The sequence below is a fragment of the Magnolia sinica genome, chromosome 9, assembly GCF_029962835.1.
Source record: "Magnolia sinica isolate HGM2019 chromosome 9, MsV1, whole genome shotgun sequence".
In the NCBI taxonomy this organism is placed as follows: domain Eukaryota; kingdom Viridiplantae; phylum Streptophyta; class Magnoliopsida; order Magnoliales; family Magnoliaceae; genus Magnolia; species Magnolia sinica.
The window spans coordinates 31504443-31516151 of NC_080581.1; the positions used below are offsets into that span (position 1 = coordinate 31504443).

The following is an 11709-nucleotide window of genomic DNA, read 5'->3' on the forward strand; positions in this document are numbered from 1 at the left end:
TGAATAGGTGGCTGAAGTTGATTTCACCACATAAGACGTGATTGATGAATCTGAGCCGTACTTGGGATGTTGGCAGTGGTTAGGCCACACAGAGTGCTTACGCACTTCATGTCGATCAACTCAATGTGCGCTCGTACTAGTCGAGCTCGTTAGGTAACCCGATTGACCCGATGTATGTTCACCATGTTTGGACGCTACTACTTGAATCTAAAGTACCAAACTCACCAGTGACAATCCCTTTAAACCTTGGTACCTCGATCCGCTAAGACTCATGAGCCGGGCATGGTAGTATGGGACACCGTGGTCGAGTTGTCGGCCTACGCTAGGGTGACGAGCCTCCCCGTAGTGACCAGTGAGCAACACTGCCTCGTGAGCCGAATACGGTGGTATGGGACACTATATTCGAGCTGTCGGCCTACACTGATAAGGTGACGACTCCTTTGTAGTGACCTCAAGCGTACTCTAAGACCGCATAAAGGCGACGAGCCCTTACGTAGTAACAAGAGTACATACTAGACCTACACTGATAAGGTGACGAGCCCTTTATAGCGACCTAGAACCGAATCATTGTATGAGATTTACTAGGATTGACGACCCTAGAATGGATCACCGTTTGAGAATTGATATAAGGGAGGTACCTTAGCCTCCCAATCCTCCTGTATGAAAAGGACTAATAAGAACTTGGTAATCATGATCATGCACTGCACTGCATGTGCCATTTGGCGTTGGGCAGAGCACTGAGGAAGTGACTGACATGCGCGACCGTTAGATGAAGATCGTAGAGGGAGTGCAGGCGAGGGCATGCATCATTTATACATACCATCCTTACATTAATCAGAGTACTTAGGGATATCTGATTGTATTGCTTTATCATTACTGCTTGACTGAATTAATAACATGTTAACCTTTACTTTATTGTTCCACTGAGTTGATCACTCACTCCCACGTTATGAGACGGTGTTGTACACACCAACCAGACTCTGTCTTAGATGCAGATGGAGACCCGACTGATGAGGCAGAGGCGGACTTCATAGACGATGAGGATGCCTTCTCTTATATGCAGTATTCAGGCGGGTTCGCACAGACCATTCTGATCAGCGAGGCTTCAGGGCTATACTTGTAGTGGACTATTACATTTTGACATTTTGTAATTTGAAACAATACATTTAATTATTGACCTGGCAATGCATACATACTTTGGGGACTTATACTGGTTTATTACATTATACATATTTGAGTAAGTCTTCCGCTTGCGTATTACAACTATCCCTGGATTATGTATTGCTGATTTGGCTTAATCTTATTCATGTTTTATGCATTAATAAAGACAATATTTAACCATCATTAAACATATTGCATAAGTGATGCGTTGGAACTCAGGAGTTGGACTTCTACTCGACCCCCAATTTTTAGGGCGTTACAAGGCCGGTCCGAGATTATTTGTGCAACGGACGAAAGAAGCTTTGAGAATTCAATAATTTGAACAAATTTGGTACTCTATAATTGAACATGTGTAGTGTGCATTTTGAATGTATAGTGTGCATTTTGAATTAATTTTGAACTAATTTGGCACTTATTTTTTAATATTAAATGAATTTTGTACTTTATATTTGAACGTATTTATAGTCTTAGGCTCCATTTGGTCATCATATTAGTATTTATAAAAATATTTTAAAAAAAAAGTCAAATGGAGCCTGTGCCCTTTTTTAACTCTGCTAATGCAACTCCTTTCATTGCCGGTCCCAAGCCCGGGTAAAGGAAGAGGGAGAAGGGCTTTAGAATGAGATCGTTTACTATGGAGGAGATCCTGAAAATGCAGTATCTCTAGTTTTATGATTTTACTTGTACATTACTGTATTGATTACTCAAGCATGACGGTTATGCGCATTTTTTCAGGTGGATGTTGCATGTGGGAGGATTGGAACTACATATTTCAGATTCAAGCATCTGATACGTCTCTTGTCAAGAATGCACATGTGTAGTTCATCAAACAATACATTATGTGATATCGTGTGCATGATATCTATGTTATAATTACAGTTATCTATAATAATAATAATTTATTCATTATAGTGCATTCACAATAGTCATCATTATGGTTACAGTTATTCATTATGTGACAGGTTTTCAGGTGAGATGAACGAGTTTTAAAACAAAACAGTCTGCGGTTTTAAGAAGCGATTTCTAGGATGTATGTGTGTTTCAGGAGCCATCTGCACCTTGGAAGCATACAATGGAAGGTAAGAAAAACCCTCGAGTTTTCTTCTTTGAATCATGAAAAGGTATTTGTGATGAATCTCATGCATTGGCAATATTAGGCATGCTTATGAGCAGGACATGCATAATTCCGTAAAAATTGATGGAACAGACCCGGATATGCGTCGGAGCTATCCGGATGTTGAGCAGGGGTCCATGGAAGGTAGGAACCGTTGTTATGACCATGATGAAGCTATCCATTTTCTATGGACAACATTGGAGTGGCTTGACCACTTGGACAGGCTGCATTTATGTATCTGCTCGAAATTAATGAAGCAGACCCGGATGTGTGTCGGAGCTATTTGGATGAGCGGGGGTCCTTAGAAAGTGAGAACAGTTATTATGACCATGATAAAGCTGTCCATTTCTTATAGACAGCATTGAAGGGGCCTGGCCATTTGGACAGGCCGTGTTTATATATTTGCTCGAAATTAATGGAGCAAACCTGGATGAGCGGGGGTCCTCGGAAAGTGGGAACCGCTGTTATGACCATGATGAAGCTGTCCATTTCTTATGGACAGCATTAGAGGAGCCTGGCCATTTGGACAGGCCGTGGTTATATATTTTCTTAAAATTAATAGAGCAGACCCAGATGAACATCGAGCTATCCGGATGAGCGAGGGTCCCTTAAAGGTGGGAACCGCTGTTATGACCATGATGAAGCTGTCCATTTCCTATGGACATCATTAGAGGGGCCTGGGCATTTGGACAGGTCATGTTTATATCTGTATTTGCAGGTACCACACCCTTAACCTAAATCACACCCTAAACCTATAACCTAAACCTATTATCAATTCCCTAAAGCTATAACCTATAACCTATAACTTAAACCTAACCCTAAACCAAAACCTATAACCTAAACCTTAACCTAAACATAAACCTAAACCTAAACATATAACCTTAACCTAAACTATAACCTTAACCTATAACCTATACTTATAACCTTAACCTAAACTTATAACTTTAACCTAAATCTAATCTCAGATCCCAAAACCTATACTTATAACCTAAACCTAGACCTTAACCTTAACCTAAACCTATACTTATAACCTATAACCTATAACCCTAAACCAAAACCTTAACCTAAACCCGAACCCAAACCCGAACACGAACCCGAATCCTTAAACCTTAACCTAAACATATAACCTATAACCTATAACCTAAGCCTATACCTAAACCTAAAACCTAAACCTAAACCTAAACCTATAACTTAAACCTAAACCTATAACCTATAACCTAAACCCTATAACCCGTAACTTATAACCTAAACTCAAATCCCTAAACCTTAACCTATAACCCAACCAAAACCTATACTTATAACCTAAAACTATTCTCAAATCCCAAAACCTAAACCTAAAACCTAAATGTATTCTTAAATCCATACACCTAAACCTACACCTAGTCCTAATCTCAACTCCCTAACCTAAACCTAAACTTGAACTTGAAAACCCAAACCTAAACCCGATCCCGATCCCGAACCCAAATTCTTAAACCTAAACCTTAACCAATTCTCAATTCACAAAAACTATAACCTATAACATATAACGTACAACCTAAACCTATAACCTATAACCTAAACCAAAACCTATAACCTGAACCCGAACCCAAACCCGAACCTGAACCCGAACCTGAATCACTAAACCTTAACCTAAACATATAACCTATAACCTATAACCTAAGCATATACCTAAACCCAAACCTAACCTTAACCTAAACCTATAACCTAAACCCTATAACCCATAACCTATAACCTAAACTCAAATCCCTAAACCTTAACCTATAACCCAACCTAAACCTATACTTATAACCTAAAACTATTCTCAAATTCCAAAACCTAAACCTATAACCTAAATTTATTCTCAAATCCCTAAACCTAAACCTACACCTAATCATAATCTCAACTCCCAAACCTAAACCTAAACTTAAACTTGAAAACCCAAACCTAAACCAGATCCCGAACCCAAACCCGATTTCCTAAACCTAAACCTTAACCAATTCTTAATTCCCAAAAACTATAACCTATAACATATAACCTATAACCTAAACCTAAACCTAACCTAAACCTACAACCTAAACCTATAACCTTAACCTAAACCAAAACCTATAACATAAATCTTAACATATAACCTATAACCTATAACCTATAACCTAAACTTATAACTTATAACCAAACCTTAACCTAAACCTATACATATAACCTAAACCTAAAACCTAAATGTATTCTCAAATCCCTAAATCTAAACCTACACCTAATCCTAATCTCAACTCCCTAACCTAAACCTAAACCTAAACTTGAAAACTCAAACCTAAACCTGATCCAGAACCCGAACCCGATTTCCTAAACCTAAACCTTAACCTATTCTCAATTCCTAAAAACTATAATCTATAACATATAACCTATAACCTAAACCTAAAACTAACCTAAACCTATAACCTAAACCTAAACCTAAACCTATAACCTTAACCTTAACCAAAACCTATAACCTAAACCTCAGCATCTAACATATAACCTATAACCCAAACTTATAACCTATAACCAAACCGAAACATATAACCTGAACCTAAAACCTAAATGTATTCTCAAATCCCTAAACCTAAACCTACACTTAATCCTAATCTCAAGTCCCTAACCTAAACCTAAACCTAAACTTGAAAACCCAAACCTAAACCCGATCCCGATCCCGAACCTGATTTCCTAAACATAAACCTTAACCAATTCTCAATTCCCAAAAACATATAACCTATAACCTAAACCTAAACCTATGACCTAAACCTATAACCTTAATCTAAACCAAAACCTATAACCTAAACCTTAACATATAACCTATAACCTATTACCTAACTCATAACCTATAACCAAACCTTACCCTAAACCTAAACTTATAACCTAAACCTAAAACTTAAATGTATTCTCAAATCCCTAAACCTAAACCTACACTTAATCCTAATCTTAACTCCCTAACCTAAACGTAAACCTAAACTTGAAAACCCAAACCTAAACCAGATCCCGAACCCGAACCCGATTTCCTAAATCTAAACCTTAACCAATTCTCAATTCCCAAAAACTATAACCTATAACATATAACTTATAACCTAAACCTAAACCTAACCTAAACCTATAACCTAAACCTAAACTTAAACCTAAACCTAAACCTATAATCTTAATCTAAACCAAAACCTGTAACCTAAACCTTAACATATAACCTAAACTTATAACCTATAACCAAACCTTAACCTAAACCTAAACCTATAACCTAAAACTATAAGTTAAACCTAAAACATAAATATATTCTCAAATCTCTAAACCTAAAGCTACACCTAATCTTAATCTCAACTCCCTAACCCAAACATAAACCTAAACTTGAAAACTCAAACCTAAACCCGATCCTGAACCCAAACCCGATTTCCTAAACCTAAACCTTAACCTATTCTCAATTCCCTAAAGTTATAACTTATAACTTAAACCTATAACCTATACCTAAACTTATAACCTAAACCTATAACCTTAACCTAAAACTAAAACCTAAACCTAAACGTATTCTCAAATCCCTAAACCTAAACTTAAACCTGAACCTAAACCTATAACCTACAACATAAACATAAAATTATAACCTAAACCTATAACCTACAACATTAACCTAAACTTATACTTATAACCTAAACCTATTCTCAAATTCCAAAACTATAACCTAAACCTAAACCTATAACCTAAACCTAAACCTTAACCTATAACCTTAACCTATAACCTATAACCTAAACTCAATTCCCTAAACCTTAACATATAACCTAACCTAAACCTAAACCTATAACCTACACTTATAACCTAAACCTAAACCTGTAACCTTAACCTAAACGTAAATGTATTCTCAAATCCCTAAACCTAAACCTAACCTAAACCTATAACCTACAACATTAACATAAACTTATAACCTAAACCATATGGTGAGACTATTCCTTGAGAAGTGGGTACTTGTGGCTACCGATGGTCCTCCTTGCGGAAATCTTCCAGACATTTATTTTGGCCCTACAAATCATATGGTGAGACCATTCCTTTTGTGTCAATTTCATTCCTCTTTAAGTTTTTATTAATTCATTAAGAAAAAATAGTTATACATGATGCACTTCTTTCACTTTGTTTTTCTTTCCCCCAATGGTCATTCTGATTTATGAATGCCATGACTATTTGTAGGATGATGGAATATACGAAGTTGTTACAGGAAGTGACTTTGTCATTCCTAAAGTTGCATTTTGAGACAACTCTTCAAAGTAATACATAAATGACCGTGGAAGTAATTTTACAAAGGTCACTAAGAAATTGAAAGGAAAAGGAGTGGACTTGGACAACAATCGGTTTTTGATTCTTCAGGTGGGTGATGATTGAAAAAGGCATATTTACTTGTGAAAAAAATTTCATACCGTCAAAATATATCTTCTCTTTTAATTCTTTATTATTGAAATTTCAGGGTGAAGTCGAGCAAATTTCTCTAATGAAGCTAAAGATCTGTATTTTCAGCATTATTGTAAGTGTAATTGTAATTGATTAAATGAAGGATTATAATTGATTGTAATTGAATGAATGAATGATTGTAATTGATTGTAATGGAGTGAATGAATGATTATGCAGGTGGTAATTGAATGAATAGATAATTATATATATTTTTTAATGTACGAAATAGTTATGGATATTGACCATAACCAGTTATCTGACAAATGTAACCATTATTAAATTTGGCATATTGCTACGGACTTTTAGTTACAAATAATATCCTTAGCTATTTGTGGTTTTCGCTACAGATATAATTGCTACGGATAATATCTGTAGCTATTGGGATCTATAGCTACGGATTAAATCCATAGCCATAGGTTCAAGTCCTATTGTTACGGCACCTACGACTACGGTTGTGCTACGGACTAAAACCGTAGCCATATGTCTATGGCTATGGCTTTTATCCGTAGCCTTTGCCCAGTTTTTTGGTAGTATTTTTAGGAAAAATCATGCATGAAGGCGTACTCACCCCCGCCGGTTGAAAATAATCTCATAAAGTACGAGGCGGGGTTACTTGATGCACCTCATTCTCATCCCGAGTGTCCTCCACCCTATGTGGAAGGAGTTGATTTGCGGCCATTACTTCAACTAACTCTAGGGATCTCGAGTGGTGTCTAGTCTTACGATGGATAGTCAGCACCTCAACTAATCCTCCTTCGGTCAAGAGACGTCGAGTGTTATCACGAACCTACTTAGACATGAAAAACTCGCAACCCTCAATTTAGATTATAAACCTAGACCTAAGAGGAAGAATAAAAAGGAATTCTAGAAATAAAGAGGAAAGATGTAAAGAGGTTACCGAATTCGAAGTCCTAAGTAAAGATCCTGCAAACCAAAATAAACTAAGTTTATAGAAGATAAAACTGAATCTAAAGGCTAGAGAAAGTAAGGAAATAAGGACGAGTTTACTAGATTAGAAGATCTATCAAAAATTCTACGAGGTAGGAAAACAAGTTAGTTCTAGAAATCAATAAGAAAGAAAAATCTAAAACTAAAGTTAGTAAAATCCTAATCTTAAACTACTTCTAAAACCAATTAATTTCAGAGAATTGTAGCTGTCAGTCCTCGGCAACGGCGCCAAAAACTTGTTCACTCCCCATGTATAGGGTTGTGATGTAGTAATAAACTTGGTGAGACCGAGGTTGAATCCTAAGGGATTAATACCTGTACATTATCTAAAACTAAGTAGAATTAGAACTAGAGTAAGACAAAATCTAAATCAAATAAATTTGAGTAATGGTGAAATATTTATCTAAAATTTAGATTGATCAGAGGTATGAAACTAGGGATTCAAAGGATCCACTTGTAGAGATCAGGGAGATCTTATACCTGCTTGAAGAACTCAACTGGACTTAGAGTCCCATCTTCATCCAGTTAAAGAGTGTAACCATGGAAATCAAGACTAAACTTCCTTTGATATAGTTTTCAAGAGATGTAAGGTATATGAATTAGAATGGATTCCATCACCAAACCATACCCAGGAGACAAAGTAAACAACAGAATTAAATTAATTATCAACCAATCAATCAATGTATGAAAGTTAGGAAGGGTACCATCATCCGACCATAACTAGGAGACGATGGTGAACAACAGGGCTTCTTGACATCATAAATATAAAAGGAAAGGAACATGCTCAAAGTTATCCCAGACCCATTGTAATTTTAGTCACAACAGACCATTAAAAACTAAAAACATTCCCTTAATGAAACTAAAATCAACATCAGTTCAGTCTAAACAAAAGGCACAAGAAAAAAGTCTCGCTATCACGCTACAAGCTTCACCTCTTAGCCCTAGCTAAGAAGCTTAGATCATCACAGACAAAATTTGACTAGATCTCCTAAAAAATAATAATAAGAAAACAGTAATAAAAAAAACTCTAAAATACTCTCTTTCTCTCCCTCTCTGTTTCACGTCCAGATTGGATCCCCCTTCTCTCTCCTTTCTTCTCTCTTTATAACTGTGAAGGGCGGTAGGAAGGTCAGCTGCAAGGAACCGACGTTGCTGCTATCGGTGGAGGCTTTTGCAGAGTGATACACAGCAATAGATAACGCAACACCGACTTGTGTTTTGGAATCAACATCGCGGCCGCACATGTGAGATCTGAGACGTTCAGTTGTCTTGGCTATGGTCGGTCCCACCTTAGGAGAATTTTGGATGGTCCAAATGGTCAGACCGATCCTAACAACGACTGTAAAACGGCCCAGATCAGCCGGGTCTTCAGACGCGTGTAATGCGTAATCCTTACGCTGTTGAAGTCAGTGGGCCCCTGATCACTGCCATATAAAAAATCCAGTCCGTCCACTGGATTCCCCTAGAAAAACCGATTGGATATGGATTTTTTAAATATGTTTCCATGTGGCCCACAAAATTCTCACCCGACCGTTCGTCCTACATTTCAATGGTTGAAATCTGATACATGCTTCTTCTTAGAAAATTTCCACCTAGGTGACGGTCACATTCCCCCTCTAGATATGATGAATGGCTCCGATCATAGAGTTGCACGATGATAGTGGGCCATTGATGGATCAGCGGACAGCCCTGCAAAATGGAAACAAAGACCTTTTGTTCTCTGTTTGGAAGTCGAGCGGGCGCGGGTCAAACGCAGTCAAACTGCGTGTTTGGCTCAGTGTGATGTGTGCACATCCAGTGTGTACTCTCTCTCACACAAATGGGTCCCATCTTGATGCGTGTAAGAAATCCGATCCGTCTATCTCTTTTCTCATAACATTTAAACGATTGGACCAAAACTGGAGTATATCCAGATACTAGGCAGGCCCCAAATCCAGGATTTTGTGGGATGATTTGACCATTGGGAGACTTTCACAAAGATCCAACAGCTGAATTTCGATGTGTACGGTTAATTTATGGTCCTCAGTTCATGTATGAATTTTCAAGTTGAACGGATGGTGGAAACCTTGTGATCTTGCATTCTAGCTGACTTTCAGGCCACTTGAGCTTCAATTTCTCAATTTCCTTGGATCTCTGGCATGCAAATCCGTCGATCTTGGTCCTCTTGAGTCCGTCCTTTGCCTTGGTGACTTTTGAGTGTTAATTTCATGCTTTTAGCACCCTGTTTCAGTTCAAGCTCCTAAACACACCTTGCAACATAAACACAATTAAATTAGGGCGTTAAACAGTACTATGTTCATAAATCCATGGATTGGACGGTGCGATACAACACATAAGATCAAGGTGGGGTCCATTTGGGTGGGCCACACACCTCATCATCACCACAAGAAAATGAAAGAGAGGGAGAGAGAGAGAGAGAGAGAGAGAGAGAGAGAGAGAGAGAGATCGGTGAGAAGGGGAGGGACCCCGCCACTATGAGCCCTCCCTATACAATACATACATCAAGATGGGTCCCACCATAAGTGGGCCCTTAAATCACAAAATCAACACATAAAATCACCCACCGTTTGCTTCTTCTTGGCTCCATAAAATTCCAAACACCTTGGCTCTATCTTTGATGGAGGGTGATGAGATTTGGATGGTTGGATAGTGGAGATGGGAGGTAGGAAGTTGGCCAAATCTATCTATCCCTCATGGAGCTTGGACGTTGGACTCTCATGGGGTTGCTTGGGAGTAATGAGAGAGAGAGAAGAGAGAGAGAGAGAGAGAGAGAGAGAGAGAGGTTGTAAGAGATGGGTGTGATTGGTGAGGGATGAGTGAAAGGTGATGGATATACTTGACATAGTTGACTTTGGGGATGGGTATTGTTCTTGGGGATGGGTGTGAGTGATGGGAGTGATGGGGTGTGTACTTACAATTTGATGGGATATATTCTCTTCGGATTTGCAACGCGCGGCGTTTTCTCAGACTGAACGCAAGCCCACATCTCTTGGTCAGGGTATCGCATCAGCGCATGAGATGTGGCGTTGAAATCGTGGCGACAGCACAGTCGCAAGGATACATGTCTCGGGTTGAGCCAACTCTGAAATACGGATATGACTCAGGACTGCGCGCAAATGCCCGTTACAAATCGTGAGTTATCAGAATTCGACCGGAGGACCGTAGAAGCTTATGGAATGGTATGGACTAAGATACGGGTCTTACATTACATACATCTGATTCTCTCTACAATGGTACGATTCATTCGCTCAGCCACACCATTATGCTTGGGGGGGTCTTGGGAACCGTCTGTTCATATCGTATACTTAGGGACTTGCAATACTCATGAAAGTCACTAATTTATTCACCACCATTATCAGTGCGGATGCACTTCAATGATCTACCTGTCTCTCTCTCGACCATACCATGAAACAATTTAAACACACCAAAGACCTCGTCATTTGGATTTCAAAGCATAAACCCAAACCCTCCTACATGCATCATCTATAAAAGTGACAAAATACAATGCCCCACCCAAGATTTTTGTCCTCATAAGAACACAAATATCAGAATAAACCAGATTTAATGCATACACTTTATTAACATGAGAAATAAATTTAACAAATGAAACTCTATGCTATTTCCTTACTGAACAATAATACAGGTTTTGATAGGTATACTTGTTACATCTGGAAGAAAGCGCTTCTTTGCTAGTAGCTGAAGCCCTTTTTCACTCATATGGCCTAGACACCTGTGCCACATATCAATAGTTGAATCTTTCGGTGCGTTCAACCCACCCTTACACACACTGCCACTTGCCTTGTATAGGGTGCAACACTTCTTTGCTCTAGCTGCAATCAATGAACCCTTGATGAGCTTCCAACGCCCACCAGCAAAATGACTTTCATAGCCATCATCATTCAACCTTCCCGTCGACATCAAGTTGAGGCAAAGGTCTGGGATATGCCTCACATCCCTGAGAACCGATGTGTAGCCCACATCGGTCTTCACACAAATATCATCGACCCCTATGATCTTCGATATGCCAGAATTTTCCATCTTTACGGTCCCAAGTCACC

The 11709-nt window shown here is 38.5% G+C and overlaps 1 long non-coding RNA gene across 1 annotated transcript; it reads left to right on the top strand.

Annotated features, from left to right (window-relative positions):
* Positions 1-2110: 2110 nt before the first annotated feature.
* LOC131256215 (uncharacterized) lies at positions 2111-6833 on the top strand. Its single transcript, XR_009176670.1, has 3 exons — positions 2111-2240; positions 6446-6622; positions 6720-6833. It is a non-coding gene; the product is annotated as an uncharacterized LOC131256215 (long non-coding RNA).
* The last annotated feature ends 4876 nt before the right edge of the window (positions 6834-11709 follow it).